This window comes from Pan troglodytes, chromosome 21 (assembly GCF_028858775.2).
Source record: "Pan troglodytes isolate AG18354 chromosome 21, NHGRI_mPanTro3-v2.0_pri, whole genome shotgun sequence".
NCBI classification, from domain to species: domain Eukaryota; kingdom Metazoa; phylum Chordata; class Mammalia; order Primates; family Hominidae; genus Pan; species Pan troglodytes.
The window spans coordinates 20,108,442-20,121,735 of NC_072419.2; the positions used below are offsets into that span (position 1 = coordinate 20,108,442).

The 13,294-nt window shown below is 39.2% G+C and overlaps 1 protein-coding gene across 12 annotated transcripts in view; it reads right to left on the bottom strand.

The window, feature by feature from the left end:
• TASP1 (taspase 1) overlaps window positions 1–13,294 on the bottom strand; it is a 454,798-nt gene that overhangs the window by 405,633 nt on the left and 35,871 nt on the right. The window contains exon 5 of one of the 12 annotated variants that reach the window (XM_063802969.1): window positions 10,642–10,716. The exons of the other annotated variants lie outside the window; for them this stretch is intronic. The gene's annotated coding sequence lies outside the window, so the exon portion shown is untranslated. The remainder of the gene's footprint in view (window positions 1–10,641; window positions 10,717–13,294) is intronic. 12 annotated transcript variants of the gene reach the window in all.

Consider the following 13,294-nt stretch of genomic DNA (forward strand, 5'->3'; position numbering starts at 1 on the left):
TCTCTAAAAAATAAATAGATAAAAATCAATTCTAAAAACAGAAAAATGTGGCCAGCCATGGTGGCTCACACCTGTAATCCCAGCACTTTGGGAGGCCGAGGCAGGCAGATCACTTGAGGCCAGGACTTCAAAACAACAAGCCTGGCCAACATGGTGAGAACCTGTCTCTACTAACAATACAAAAATCAGCCGGACATGGTGGTGGTCACCTGTAATCGCAGCTACTCAGGAGGCTGAGGCACGAGAATCGCTTGAACCCAGGCGGCAGAGGTTGTAGTGAGCCAAGATCTTGCACCACTGCACTCCAGCCTGGGTGACAGGGCGAGACTCTGTCTCAAAAAAAGAAAAAGAAAAATGTTCAACATCTTTTGTCATTAGGAAAAGGCAAATCAAAACCCACAAGAAAATACTACTTCAAACCCACAAGGATGGCTATAATCATACAGATAACAACACATGTTGGGAAGGATGTACAGACATGCAAGTAAGCAGAATAATATGGCCCACAACCAGAATAAATATCAAATAATAACAAACGCAGAAATGACAACAATGACCAAATTAGCAAACAATTTTAATGTTAGCTAACAATGTTAAACTCGATCATATAAACATACTCTATATGTTCAGGTAGGTATATGAAAGCATTAGCAAAAGAAGGAAAGAAAAAACAACTGTAAAAATTTTTGACCAGGCACAGCAGCTCACACCTGTAATCCCAGCACTTTGGGAGGCCAAGGCGGGAGGATTACAAGGTCAGGCATTCGAGACCAGCCTGGCCAACATGGTGAAACCCCATCTCTACTAAAAATACAAAAATTAGCTGGGCATGGTGGTGCTCACCTGTAATCCCAGCTACTCAGGAAGCTGAGGCAGGAGAATCACTTGAACCCGGGAGGTGGAGGCTGCAGTGAGCTGAGATCATGCCACTGCACTCCATCCTGGGTGACAGAGCGATACACTGTCTCAAAAAAAATAAATAAATAAAAATAAAAATTTTTAGAGATGAAGTAGACAATAATTTAAGGTAAAGGCACTTTGAAAATGGTTAACAGTAAATTTGGCACTGCAGAAGAAAATAGCAATAAACGTAATAATATAGCAATAGAAATTATCCAAATAAATGACAAAGTGAAAAAAATACTAAGAGAAGGAAAAAGAAGAAAAAGAAAAGGAGGAGGAAAAGAAAGAAAAAAACAGTACTGGAGAAGAATGGGAAATATCAAATGATCCAACATGCACGTAACTGGAGTCCCAAATAAAAGTAGACAAATGGATGAACAATAAAAATATTAGCCAAAAATTATCCAAACTTAATAAACACTATGAACATACAAATCCAAGAAGCTCAACAATCCCCAAATAAAAGAAATATGAATAAAAATACAACAGAGTACATCATAATCAAAATGCTGAAAACCAGCAATAAAATCTTAAGAGCAACAAGAGCAAAAAGACACATGTGAAAATGAACAAAAATATTAAAGCAGATTTCTGGTCAGAAACAATGCAAGACAGAAGACAATGGAGTAATCTCTTTAAAGAACTAAGAGAGGAAACAAACTAAAAACTGAGAAAACTACAAAATGTCTTCATTAAGTAAAGGCAAAATAAAGACTTCTTCAGACACGTAAAAATTGGGATAATTTTTCACCAGCAAACCTACACTATAAGTAATGTTAAAGGATATTCTACAGGCCAAACAAAAAAGACACCACATGTAAATCTGGGATATGCAAAAGAATGCAAGTGATTAATACTCTAAATAAGTGGGAAGATATAAAGAACTTTTATCTCATTTTCAAAGTGTTTCAAATGATAATTGTTTAAAGCAAAAATACTAACAATGTATCATGGGGTTTATAACATATACAGGTGCAACCTATAGGGCACAAGTAGCACAAAGATTGTGAGGAATGAATGGAAGTGTAATGTTACAAGCTTCTGACATTATACATGAAGGCCTATAATATTAATATAATTTGAAAGTAGACTATGATAATCCAAAAGTGTATTTTGCAAATGGTAGGGCAACTACTAAAAAAATAAAAGAAGTATAGCTAATAGGACAAAAGTGGAGAAAAAAAGGTTCATTTTTTTTAAATCCTCAAAAGATAGCATAAGAAGAAGAAATAAGAACAAAGTAGAGATGAAAGGAATAGAAAATAACGAGATGATTGCTTTATATGCAGCCATATCAACAATTACATTAAATTTAGCTGGGCACAGTGCGCACACCTGTAATCCCAGCACTTTGGGAGGCCAAGGCAGGTGGATCACGAGGTCAGGAGTTCAAGACCAGCCTGGCCAACATGGTGAAATCCTGTCTCTATTAAAAATAAAAAAATTAGCTGGGCATGGTGGCGGGCACCTGTAATCCCAGCTACTCGGGAGGCTGAGGCAGGAGAATCACTTGAAACCAGAAGGCAGAGGTTACAGTGAGCCGAGATAGCACCACTGTACTCCAGCTTGGTCAATGAAAGCGAAACTCTGTCTCAAAAAAAAAAAAATTATATTCAAATTGTCTAAGCACTTGAATTAGAGGCTCACTGACTGTCAGAAAACTTTACAAGAAACTGTACTTAATTATAAGAGCATAGACAGCTAAAAGTAAAAGCATATTAGGAGATATTACCAAAAATATATCAAAACATCCCTTCTCTCATTGCTCATATTAGTGATGTCTGACTCTTCTTTTACATTCCTAATCAGTCTGGCTTGATGTTGATAAATTTTATTAATCTTTTAAAGAACTAACTTAACTATTGGTTTGGTCGACTTTCTGTTTTCTATTTCATTGATTTCTACTTTTTTTCTTTTGTATAATTTTTTTTCTTTTTGTATACTTTGGATATGACATGCTTCTCTTTTTCTAGTTTCTTAAAATGATAGGTTAAATAACTGATTTGAGATCTTCCTTCTTTTCTAATAAGCAATGAATGCTACAAATTTCTTCAGAATGAGGAACATCTTCCCTCTTGAATATACATGCAAAAATCCTTAACAAAATATTAACAAATCTAATCCAGCAATATATAAAAAGAACAATACATTATAGCCAAGTGAAATACATCCCAGTAATACAAGACTAGTCCAACATTAGAAAATCAATTAACAGACCAGGAAAAATCACAAGATCATATCAATACTTGCTGCAAAAACATCCTAAAAATAATTCAGTATCCATTCATGATGTTAGAAACTCTCAGAAATCCAGGAATAGAGGAGAATTTCCTTAACTTAATTAACTTAAAAATGATAATACATCATAACCAAGTAGCGTTTATTCCAGAAATGCAAGGCCGATTAAACAGTTAAAAAAAAATCGCCTTCCATTCCATGATGGCCAAATAGGAACAGCTCCGGTCTGCAGCTCCCAACGTGACCAATGCAGAAGACAAGTGATTTCTGCATTTCCAATTGAGGTACCTGGTTCATCTCACTGGGACTGGTTGGACAGTGGGTAGAGGCCACGGAGGGTGAGCCGAAGCTGGGTGGGGCGTCGCCTCACCCAGGAAGCACAAGGGGTCAGAGGATTTCCCTTTGACAGTCTGCCATGACAGACTGTACCTGGAAAAACAGGACACTCCTGACCAAATACTGTGCTTTTCCCATGGTCTTAGCAGCCGGCAGACCAGGAGATTCTCTCCCATGCCTGGCTCGGCAGGTCCCACACCCATGGAGCCTTGCTCACTACTAGCGCAGCAGTCTGAGATCAACCTGCGAGGCTGCAGCCTGGTGCGGGGAGGGGCGTCCACCATTGCTGAGGCTTGAATAGGTAAACGAAGTGGCTGGGAAGCTCGAACTGGGTGGAGCCCACCGCAGCTCAGCAAGGCCTACTGCCTCTACAAACTCCACCTCTGTGGGGAGGGCATAGCTGAACAAAAGGCAGCAGAAACTTCTGCAGACTTAAACGTCCCTGTCTGATAGCTCTGAAGAGAGCAGTGGTTCTCCCAGCATTGCATTTCAGCTCTGAGAACGGACAGACTGCCTCCTCAAGTGGGTCTCTGAGCCCTGTGTAGCCTAACTGGGAGACACCTCCCAGTAGGGGCTGACAGACACCTCATACAGGTGGGTGTCCCTCTGAGATGTAGCTTCCAGAGAAAGGATCAGGTAGCAATATTTGCCATTCTGCAATATTTGCTGTTCTGCAGCCTCTGCTGGTGATACCCAGGCAAACAGGGTCTGGAGTGGACCTCTAGCAAATTCCAACAGACCTGCAGCTGAGGGACATGACTGTTAGAAGGAAAACTAACAAACAGAAAGAAATAGCATCAACATCAACAAAAAGGACATCCACACCAAAAACCCCATCTGTAGGTCACCAACATCAAAGACAAAAGGTAGATAAAACCACAAAGATGAGGAGAAACCAGAGCAGAAAAACTGAATATTCTAAAAACCAGAGCGCCTCTTCTCCAAAGGATCACAGCTCTTCATCAGCAATGGAACAAAGCTGGATGGAGAACGACTTTGAGGAGATGACAGAAGTAGGCTTCAGAAGGTCGGTAATAACAAACTTCTCCGAGCTAAAGGAGCATGTTCTAACACATCGCAAAAAGCTAAAAACCTTGAAAAAAGGTTAGACAAATGGCTAACTAGAATAAACAGTGTAGAAAAGACCTTAAATGACCTGATGGAGCTGAAAACCATGGCATGAGAACTTTGTGACACACGCACAATCTTCAATAGCTGATTCGATCAAGTGGAAAAAAGGATATCAGTGATTGAAGATTAAATTAATGAAATAAAGTGAGAAGACAAGAATAGAGAAAAAAGAGTAAAAAGAAACAAACAAAGCCTTCAAGAAATATGGGACTATGTGAAAAGACCAAATCTACGTCTGATTGGTGTACCTCAAAGTGACAGGGAGAATGGAACCAACTTGGAAAACACTCTTCAGGATATCATCCAGGAGAACTTCCCCAACCTAGCAAGGCAGGCCAACATTCAAATCCAGGAAATACAGAGAACACCACAAAGATACTCCTCGGGAAGAGCAACTCCAAGACACATAATTGTCAGATTCACCAAGGTTGAAATGAAGGAAAAAATGTTAAGGGCAGCCAGAAAGAAATGTCGGGTTACCCACGAAGGGAAGCCCATCAGACTAACAGCTGATTTCTTGGTGGAAACCCTACAAGCCAGAAGACAGTGGGGGCCAATATTCAACATTCTTAAAGAAAAGAATTTTCAACTCAGAATTTCATATCCAGCCAAACTAAGCTTCCTAAGTGAAGGAGAAATAAAATCCTTTACAGACAAGCAAATGCTGAGAGATTTTGTCACCACCAGGCCTGTCTTACAAGAACTCCTGAAGGAAGCACTAAACATGGAAAGGAACAACCAGTACCAGGCACTGCAAAAACATGCCAAATTGTAAAGACCATCAATGCTACGAAGAAACTGTATCAATTAACGGCAAAATAACCAGCTAACATCATAATGACAGGATCAAATTCACACATCACAATATTAACCTTAAATGTAAATGGGCTAAATGCCCCAACTAAAAGACACAGACTGGCAAATTGTATAAAGAGTCAAGACCCATCAGTGTGCTGTATTCAGGAAACCCATCTCACGTGCAGAGACACACATAGGCTCAAAATAAAGGGGTGGAGGAAGATCTAACAAGCAAATGGAAAGCAAAAAAAAGCAGGGGTTGCAATCCTAGTCTCTAATAAAACAGACTGTAAACCAACAAAGATCAAAACAGACAAAGAAGGCCATTACATAATGGTAAAGGGATCAATTCAACAAAAAGAGCTAACTATCCTAAATATATATGCACCAAATACAGGAGAACCCAGATTCATAAAGGAAGTTCTGAGAGACCTAAAAAGAGATTTAGACTCCCACACAATAATCATGGGAGACTTTAACATCCCACTGTCAATATTAGACAGATCAACGAGACAGAAGGTTAACAAGGATATCCAGGGCTTGAACTCAGCTCTGCACCAAGCAGAACTAATAGACACCTACAGAAGTCTCCACCCCAAATCAACAGAATATACATTCTTCCCAGCACCACACTGCACTTATTCTAAAATTGACCACATAATTGGAAGTAAAGCACTCCTCAGCAAATGTAAAAGAACAGAAATTACAACAAACTGTCTCTCAGACCACAGTGCAATCAAATTAGAACTCAGGATTAAGAAACTCACTCAAAACTGCACAACTGCCAGGTGCGGTCGCTCACGCCTGTAATCCCAGCACTTTGGGAGGCCGAGGGCGGATCACCTGAGGTCGGGAGTTCGAGACCAGCCTGACCAACATGGAGAAACCCCATCTCTACTAAAAATACAAAAAAACTAGCCAGGCATGGTGGCGCATGCCTGTAATCCCACATACTCGGGGGGCTGAGGCAGGAGAATCGCTTGAACCCAGGAGGCGGAGGTTGCAGTGAGCCAAGATCACACCATTGCACTCCAGCCTGGGCAACAAGAGTGAAACTTGTAAAAAAAAAAAAAAAAAAAAAAATGCACAATTACATGGAAATTGAACAACCTGCTCCTGAATGACTACTGGGTAAATAACAAAATGAAGGCAGAAATAAAGATGTTCTTTGAAACCAATGAGAACAACGACACAACATACCAGAATCTCTGGGACACATTTAAAGCAGTGTGTAGACGGAAATTTATAGCACTAAATGCCCACAAGAGAAAACAGGAAAGATCTAAAATCAACACCGTAATATCACAATTAAAAGAACTAGAGAAGCAAGAGCAAACAAATTCAAAAGCTAGCAGAAGGCAAAGAAATAACTAAGTTTAGAGCAGAATTGAAGGAGACAGAGACACAAAAAACCCTTCACAAAATCAATGAATCCAGGAGCTGGTTTTTTGAAACGATCAACAAAATAGATAGACTGCTAGCAACACTAATAAAGAAGAAAAGAGAGAAGAATCAAATAGATGCAATAAAAAATGATAAAGGGGATATCACCACCAATCCCACAGAAATACAAACTACCATCAGAGAATACTATAAACAACTCTATGCAAATAAATTAGAAAATCTAGAAGAAATGGATAAATTCCTGGACACACACACCCTCCCAAGACTAAACCAGGAAGAAGTTGAATCTCTGAATAGACCAATAACAGGCTCTGAAATTGAGGCAATAATTAATAGCCTACCAACCAAAAAAAGTCCAGGACAGACGGATTCAAAGCTGAGTTCTACCAGAGGTACAAAGGGGAGCTGGTATCATTCCTTCTGAAACTATTCCAATCAATAGAAAAAGAGAGAATCCTCCCTAACTCATTTTATGAGGCCAGCATCATCCTTATACCAAAGCCTGGCAGAGACACAACAGAAGAAGAGGATTTTAGACCAATATCCTTGTTGAATATCGATGCAAAAATCCTCAACAAAATACTGGCAAACCGAATCCAGCAGCACATCAAAAAGCTTATCCATCACAATCAAGTTGGCTTCATCCCTGGGATGCAAGGCTGGTTCAACATACGCAAATCAATAAACATAATTCATCACATAAATAGAACCAACAACAAAAACCACATGATTATCTCAACAGATGCAGAAAAGGCCTTCGACAAAATTCAACAGCCTTCATGCTAAAAACTCTCAATAAACTAGGTACTGATGGAACGTATCTCAAAATAATAAGAGTTATCTATGACAAACCCACAGCCAATATCATACTGGATGGGCAATAGCTGGAAGCATTCCCTTTGAAAACTGGCACAAGACAAGGATGCCCTCTCTCAGCACTCCTATTCAACATAGTGTTGGAAGTTCTGGCCAGAGCAATCAGGCAGGAGAAAGAAATAAAGGGTATTCAATTAGTAAAAGAGGAAGTCAAATTGTCCCTGTTTGCAGATGACATGATTGTATATTTAGAAAACCCCATCATCTCAGCCCAAAATCTCCTTACACTGATAAGCAACTTCAGCAAAGTCTCAGGATACAAAATCAATGTGCAAAAATCACAAGCATTCCTATACACCAATAACAGACAAACAGAGAGCCAAATCATGAGTGAGCTCCCATTCACGGTTGCTACAAAGAGAATAAAATACCTAGGAATCCAACTTACAAGGGATGTGAAGGACCTCTTCAAGGAGAACTACAAACCACTGCTCAACGAAATAAAAGAGGATACAGACAAATGGAAGAACAGTCCATGCTCATGGGTAGGAAGAATCAATGTCATCAAAATGGCCATAGTGCCCAAGGTAATTTATAGATTCAATGCCATCCCCATCAAGCTACCAACGACTTTCTTTACAGAATTGGAAAAACTACTTTAAAGTTCATATGGAACCAAAAAAAGAGCCTGCATTGCCAAGACAATCCTAAGCAAAAAGAACAAAGCTGGAGGCATCATGCTACCTGACTTCAAACTATACTACAAGGCTACAGTAACCAAAACAGCATAGTACTGGTACCAAAACAGATATATAGACCAATGGAACAGAACAGAGGCCTCAGAAATAACACTACACATCTACAACCATCTGATCTTTGACAAAACTGACAAAAACAAGAAATGGGGAAAGGATTCCCTATTTAATAAATGGTGCTGGGAAAACTGGCTAGCCTTATGTAGAAAGCTGAAACTGGATCCCTTCCTTACACCTTATACAAAAATTAATTCAAGATGGATTAAAGACTTAAATGTTAGACCTAAAACCATAAAAACCCTAGAAGAAAACCTAGGCAATACCATTCAGGACACAGGCATGGGTAAAGACTTCATAACTAAAACACCAAAAGCAATGGCAACAAAAGCCAAAATAGACAAATGGGATCTAATTAAACTAAAGAGCTTCTGCACAGCAAAAAGAAACTACCATCAGAGTGAACAGGCAACCTACAGAATGGGAGAAAATTTTTGCAATCTACTCATCTGACAAAGGGCTAATATCCAGAATCTGCAAAGAACTTAAACAAATTTACAAGAAAAAAACCCCATCAAAAAGTAGGCAAAGGATATGAACAGACACTTCTCAATAGAAGACATTTATGCAGCCAACAGACACATGAAAAAATGCTCATCATCACTGCTCATCAGAGAAATGAAAATCAAAACCACAATGAGATACCATCTCACACCAATTAGAACAGCGATCATTAAAAAGTCAGGAAACAACAGATGCTGGAGAGGATGTGGAGAAATAAGAACGCTTTTACACTGTTGGTGGGAGTGTAAATTAGTTCAACCATTGTGGAAGACAATGTGGCAATTCCTCAAGGATCTAGAACTAGAAAGACCATTTGACCCAGTGATCCCATTACTGGGTATATGCCCGAAAGATTATAAATAATGCTACTATAAAGACACATGCACACATACGTTTATTTCAGCACTATTCACAATAGCAAAGACTTGGAACCAACCTAAACATCCATCAATGATAGACTGGATGAAGAAATGTGGCACATATACACCATGGAATTCTATGCAGCCATAAAAAAGGATGAGTTCATGTCCTTTGCAGGGACATGGAGGAAGCTGGAAACCATCATTCTCAGCAAACTATCACAAGGACAGAAAACCAAACACCGCATGTTCTCACTCATAGATGGGAACTGAATAATGAAAACACTTGGACACAGGGCGGAGAACATCACACACCAGGGCCTGTCAGGCGGTGGGGGGCTGGGGGAGGGATAGCATTAGGAGAAATACCTAATGTAAATGACGAGTTGATGGGTGCAGCAAACCAACATGGCACATGTATAGCTATGTAACAAACCTGCACGTTGTGTACATCTACCCTAGAACTTAAAGTATAATTTAAAAAAAATCAATGTAATTCACCATATTAAGAGAAAAAGGAAAAAACCATATGATCATCTCAGTAGATACAGATAAAGAGGCTAACTAAATCCAACATCCATTCGTGATTTAAAAAAAAAAAAAGATCCTGGAAAACAAGGAACAGAAGGGAACTTTCTCAACCTTCTCAACCACATAAAAACTTATTTATGAAAAACAAATAGTTATTCCTATATTTGTCTATATTTTAAAAACAAGCTAAGTGAACCACTGAGTTAGTAAGCTCATAGGATACAAGATCAATATATAAACAAAAACTTTTTCTATATAGTAGTAATAAACTATTGGAAATTAAATGTTTTTAATATCAATTATCATAGCATCAAAACATGAAATACTTGGGAATAAACATAATACATACAAGATCTGTACACTGGAAACCACAAAATAATCTTGAGAGATATTTTTTAAATCCAATAAATGGAAAGAAATACTATGTTCATGAACTGGAAAATTCAGTATTATTAAATTGATCAACAGGTTCAACACAATCCCAATATAAATTCCGGCAGTCTTTCTCTTCTTGTAAAGATTGACAAGTTGGTTTTAAAATACTTATGTAAATGCAAAGGAACTAGAATAGCAAAGAAATCTTGAAAAGAAATTTAGGGACTCACATTGCCTGATTTCAAGATTTCAAGAGTGTGGTATTGACATAAATTTAGATATATAGATGAAAGAGATGGAATAGAGTTCAGAAATAGACACACAGAGAAATGGTCAATTTTCGCCAAAGGTGGCAAGGCAATTCAATGGAGAAAGAATAACATTTTCAAGAAACTGTACTAGAAAAATATACAAAGGAAATAAAAGATATTTACCTCACACTAGAATTCAGGAAAAATTGTTTTTGAAAAGGACCATACACCTACATGTAGGGGTTAAAACTATAAACACTGTAAAAGAAAAAACAGGATAAAGTATTGTGACCTTACATTAGGCAAGTATTTCTTACACAGAAAAACATATATTATACAAGAAAAAATAATTGAATTTTATCAATTACTTTACTGTTCAAAAGCAATTAAAAAAAGCAAACCATTATACATATACATATGTGTATGTATATGCACACATACATACATACATAGGTTAGTACAAAAACATGTATTTCCTTGCTCTGTCAGCTGAGAGGCCCTATAAACAATGATACTCCAACGAGCACATCTAGGAACCAAGCTTTGGATTCAAATACTATTCTCCAATAAGGTAACCAGTATTCCTCGGAGAAATGGCTGATTCTAGGACTGAGGCAAGAAATGTACAAGGTAAGCCTGGCCGGGTGTGGTGGCTCACGCCTGTAATCCCAACCCTCTGGGAGGCCCAGACAGGAGAATCACTTGAGCTCAGGAGTTCGAGACCAGCCTGGGCAACACAGCGAAACTCCATCTCTAAAAAATAAAATACAAAAATTAGCCAGGTGTGATGGCAGGCACCTGTAGTCCCAGCTATTGAGCAGCTGAAGTGGGAGGATGGCTTGAGCCTGGGAGGCTGAGGTTGCAGTGAGCTGTGATCATGCCACTGCACTCCACCAGCCTGGGCAACGCAGTGAGACAGCAACTGTCTCAAAAAAAAAAATGAGCCTGGAGCATCTTATACTACCAGAAAGGAAGTGCTCAAAAATAAAAAAAGAAATCATAATGATGGGGATATATCAAAGGGCCACAAGGGCCAACTGAAAGAGCTCCCAATGGCCAAAGCAGAAACAATTTGAGCAACAAAATAAATAAAGCAGTATTAGACTACAACTAAAAGGATAAAATGTAAATATCCATGAGTCCATACTGATATAAATTCATTACTGAATGAATAAATACATAAATAAATAGGAGGAAAAAGAAAATTTTTGCAAAAGAATTCCAAAAATATTAGTTACTCCATGCTCAAGAAGGTGAAGCAAAACTCCCCACTTCTTAAGTGTGAGGTACGTATACTGACTTCCTTCTGAAGAATACAGTATATGTGTAGAGGGAAAAAAGAATACCTTTAAGTGGAAAAACCCAGCAAACACTACACTGTGTAAGGCATGTGATACAAGTCAACATCAACAGCAATAAGTCATGGTCATAATATGTACCCTTGATATCGTATGATGAGAATGACAATTTATCTCTAAGGTCTTCCACCTAAAAACCCATAACCCCATTCTTTTTTTTTTTTTTTTTTTTTTTGAGACAGAGTCTCGCTCAGTTGCCCAGGCTGGAGTGCAGTGGCTTGATCTCCACTCACTGCAAGCTCCGCCTCCTGGGTTCACGCCATTCTCCTGCCTCAGCCTCCCGAGTAGCTGGGACTACAGGTACCCGCCACCATGCCCAGCTAATTTTTTTGTATTTTTTTAGTAGAGACGGGGTTTCACTGTGTTAGCCAGGATGGTCGTGATCTCCTGACCTCGTGATCTGCCCTCCTCAGCCTCCCAAAGTGCTGGGATTACAGGCGTGAGCCACCGCACCCGGCCAACCATAACCCCATTCTAATCATGACAAAAACATCATACAAATCTCAATTAAAGGAAACTCCACAAAACACTGGAATAGTATTCCTCAAACAGGTTATGGTCACAAAAAACAACGAAAGTCTGAGAAACTGTCACAGCCAAGAGGAACCTAGAAACATGACAACTAAAAATGTAATGTGGTATCCTGGATGGAATCCTGGAAGAGAAAAAAGGCATTAGGCAAAAACTAAGAAAATCTGAAAGAAGTATGGATGTCAGTTAATAATGTATCAATATATGTTCATTCATTATGACAAATGTACCTGCTAATTAAGATGCTAATTAGGGAAACTGGATATTAGCATATGAGAATTCTCTAAACCAGTGGTCCCCAACATTTTTGGCACCACTGGGACCAGTTTTGTGGAAGACAATTTTTCCATGGATGGGGTGGGGAATGGTTTTAGAATGAAGCTGTTCCACCTCAGATCATCAGGCATTAGATTCTCATAAGGAGCATGCAACCTAGATCCCTCACATGTGCAGTTCACAATAGGGCTCCTGCTGCTATAAGAATCTAATGCCACCACTGATCTGACAGGAAGCAGAGCTCAGGCGGTAATGCTCACTTGCCCGCCATTCCCCTCCTACTGTGTGGCCCAGTTCCTAACAGGCCACAGACTGATACCAGTCTGAGGCCCTAGGGTTACGGACCCCTGCTCTAAAATATCTTCACAATTGTTTTGTAAATCTTTAAACTGTTCTAAAATAAGTTTATTAAAGAAAAATGGGGCCAGGCATGGTGGCTCATGTCTGTAATCCCAACACTTTGGGAGGCCGAGGCAGGTGGATCACCTGAGGTCAGGAGTTCAAGACCAGCCTGGTCAACATGGTAAAACCCCATCTCTACTAAAAATACAAAAAGCAGCTGGGCATGGTGGCGTGCATCTGTAATCTCAGCTACTCTGGAGACTGAGGCTAGAGAATCGCTTGAACCCGGAGGGTGGAGGCTGCAGTGAGCTGAGATCACGCCACTGCAC